This window comes from Carlito syrichta, unplaced genomic scaffold, assembly GCF_000164805.1.
Source record: "Carlito syrichta isolate Samal-C Ts95f unplaced genomic scaffold, Tarsius_syrichta-2.0.1 Scaffold308954, whole genome shotgun sequence".
In the NCBI taxonomy this organism is placed as follows: Eukaryota; Metazoa; Chordata; class Mammalia; order Primates; family Tarsiidae; genus Carlito; species Carlito syrichta.
In genome coordinates, this window is record NW_007253050.1 from 49,022 (window position 1) to 52,604 (window position 3,583).

The window sequence follows — 3,583 nt, forward strand, 5'->3', positions numbered from 1 at the left end:
GGGGGGGAGGCTTAAGCAATGTCAATTTAAATGTCCAAGTAGCAGAAAACACAGACCCAGTGGAGGAACCTTATCAATCCAGAGCTAGTGACTGCACAAGTCTGCATTTTCAATAACCGAGGGGTGGAGGGGGTGGGGGGAAGCATTGCCTTTCATTACAAAAGAGAAGAAATACTGTGCATGATTACCGATAGGCCACCAGAAGCAAGGAACAAGTTTTTGTTTGGGTTTTTTTTTCTTCTTCTTCTTCTAATATTTTCTCTTTGCCCTGTGGAATTAGAACTTTTGAGTTTTGCTATTTAAGCTTAAAAGTGGAAACTGACAGCTTTGATGCATAACGCACTTGGACTCGGATTTTGCTCGCTGAAATGAAACGGCATGTATTATCTAACTCCTCTTCCCAGCAATTTTGCCTAACATGTGAAAGAAGCGTGTAGGAAAACGACACCACACAGGTAGGAAGTGATGACGATAACGATAAAACCCTTTCCATCCAGATAACTTCAATCTGGAGGAGAAAATAGAAACCAGATCCCCTCCTGGTCTGCCCCATCCACTAATGAGGTCGCTCTTCCCCCTCTCCCTTTTCAGCGTGTATTGCAGTGGAATGACCTGCAGAGGCCTGAGCACGGCGCCCTGTCAATGGGGAATCACTGAGCAAAAGGTTTGCAGAATATCAGAAAACACAGCCTTCATTGAGAGGAGAAGGAAACAAAACCTAAAACCAAACAGGAAATCACCTTTGCTCTGCATCACTGAAATATTTCTCTGCTTTAATTCAGCCATTTCTCACCGCCCATAACAAGCAAAGAGTGAGATGTTGGTTTCCTTTTTCCCCATTGACTTGACAGCACTTACAAAATGTCTGCACTAACTTGAGTTTATGGAATTTTATCTCTAAAATATCTGTAAACAACAGTTTGTGACTGACTGAAGTAAACTTTTTCAGAAGGAAGTTTGTTCCACTTAGGAGGGGGGGAAAAAACAACAGATGGTAAGTAGGGAGTCATTTGGTTAGTGTACAGATTTTACCTGGTCCACAGTTATTTAGTGTCATATAGGAAAACAAAGCCAAAAGTTACATAAATGAATTAGATTTAAAAATTATTTAGCAAGTAAAATTTAGGGGAAAAACAAATTTTAAAAAAGTCAATATTAGAACATTTGGGGGCTAGTTTGTATAAAGAAAATGTAGATGGAACTTTCAACAAATTGGAAGAAAAAAAAAGAGGAGTTATGGGTTGTTGGCTCTACAACTATCTGAAACAAAGTCTATTTTCCTTTCCCTGCACAGAAGTCGGCTATCCCCTTTGTTTAGTATTTCCCCTCACAACTTTTATTTAACCTAAGTTTGTTTTATCAAAACCCAAATTAAATTTCACTGCCTTCAGGAAGTCTTTTAGAGTGTTTTGCCTAGCTCTCTTCATTTTTCTAGTTAGTTTCCCTTTGTTCATTTTACAAACTATTCTTAAGCACCTGCCAATTTATTACTTCAGAACAGTGTCTTTTACTTTTCCACCTAGGTGTGCTTTGCATTCCTAAATAGCATGATGATTTTTGAAAGAAGAGAATCCATTTTCTATTTCTTTTGAAATACTCGTAAGATTTGAAAAATGTTGGCTGATGAAATTTGGAATGCAATATTTTAAGTATTAAAATACAACCCAGGCAACTTGGCAAGATCTTGTCTCTACAATAAATCAAAAATTAGCCAGGCGTGCTGGCATGTACCTGAAGTTCCAGCTACTTGGAAGGCTGAGGTGGTAGGATCACCTGAGCGCAGCAGGCTGAGGCTGCAGTGGCCATGATCGTGCCCCTTGTACTCCAGCCTGGGCGACAGTGAGACTCTGACTCAAAAAAAGAATAATAATAAATAAATAAATATTAAAATAGACATGACTTAAAAATAAATAAAATACAAATTGAGTGCATAACAATAGCTAAATTTGAAAATAGGCTATATAAGCCGGGCTCGGTGGCTCAGCCTGTAATCCCGCGCTTTGGGAGGCTGAGGTGAGTGGATTGCCTGAGCCCGCAGGTTCAAGACCCGCCGGGGCAACTTGGTGAGACCTCATCTCTACAATAAATCAAAAAATTAGCCGGGTGTGGTAGCACGCGCCTGTAGTTCCAGTTACTTGAAAGGCTGAGGCAGAAGGATCGTCGGAGCCCAGCAGGTCAAGGCTGCGGTGGCTGGGAACGGCTGCTGCACTCAAGTTTGGGTGACAGAGTGAGACTCCAACTCAAAAAAAAAAAAAAGGAAAAAAAGAAAATAGGCTATATGATCATGAAGAAAACACAAATTAGATAAGGCATATAGTTTCCACTAATGGATAAACTGTTATCCCAAAAGTGAAAACCTTGTTTTTCCCAGACAGTCTCACATTTAGAGAAAATCAAGGAAAGGCTGAAGTTTGATACCCAAAGAAATGGGTTATAGGTAATTTATTTTTCTCATGTTTTATTTTATGTGGTTTTATTTAACCAGAATTCAGCTGATAGAACACTGATATTTGCATAAAACTGCACTCGGGCTACAGAAGAAACTGCTTTAGACATCTGTCCATATCTATCGAAATTGCAAAGTAGATAAATCTGCAGATAACAGACCAGGCGCTGGAGAACTGGGGCTTTTAAGTGATACTGTGATGGGCATAACAATTTAGTGGTCTTTTAGAACTCACTTTTTGGAACTAGGGACAGTGGATTTCATATTTGAGAAAGTCACCATGGTGACAAATACAAATTATTGGTAGGTCCATACCCTGCTAGAATAAAATCTTATGGAGATCAGATTCCACGACTTCCAAGTTCTCCACAAGGCACACACAGTGGTTTCTCCCAGGGGTGAGGACACCTGACTCTCTGAGAGCTGCACCATAGCGCCCCCTAGCACCAGTTGAGGCTATGGATCCATTCTGTGCTCAACCTAGGCTTGGGAAATGCACCTAGGCCCAGTCGTGGCCAATGGGCCTTCTCATTGAATCGTGAGCCATGGCACCATCATCATTGGCATTTCATTTAAAATCCTGACAAGGTTCAGCCTGTAATCCCGCGCCTGTGGGAGGCTGAGGTGAGGGGATTGCCTGAGCCCGCGGGTTCGAGACCCGCCTGGGCAGCGAGACCGCATCTCTACAATAAACAAAAAATCAGCCGGGTGTGGTAGCGCATGCCTGTAATTCCGGCTACTCGGAAGGCTGAGGCTGAGGCGGAAGGATTGCTGGAGCCCAGCAGGTCGAGGCTGCGGTGGCCGGGAGCGGCCACTACACTCCAGTCTGGGCGTCAGAGTGAGACTCCGACTCAAAAAAAAAAAAAAAAAAAATCTGGCAAGAGTTTCTATGGCAATGTCTAGAAAAGATCTTCCTGGGATTTATCACACTGAAATAGCCATATTACCCAAATTTAAGTTTGACCAATTTCCCTCTCCCCGCCCAAAATGACAATATCTTATTTTGTCAGTAATTTAAATATTAACATTATTTTTTCTTTTTCTTTTTTGTTTTTTGAGTCGGAGTCTCACTCGGTTGCCCAGACTGGAGCAGTGGCCGCTCCCGGCCACCGCAGCCTCGACCTGCTGGGCTCCAGC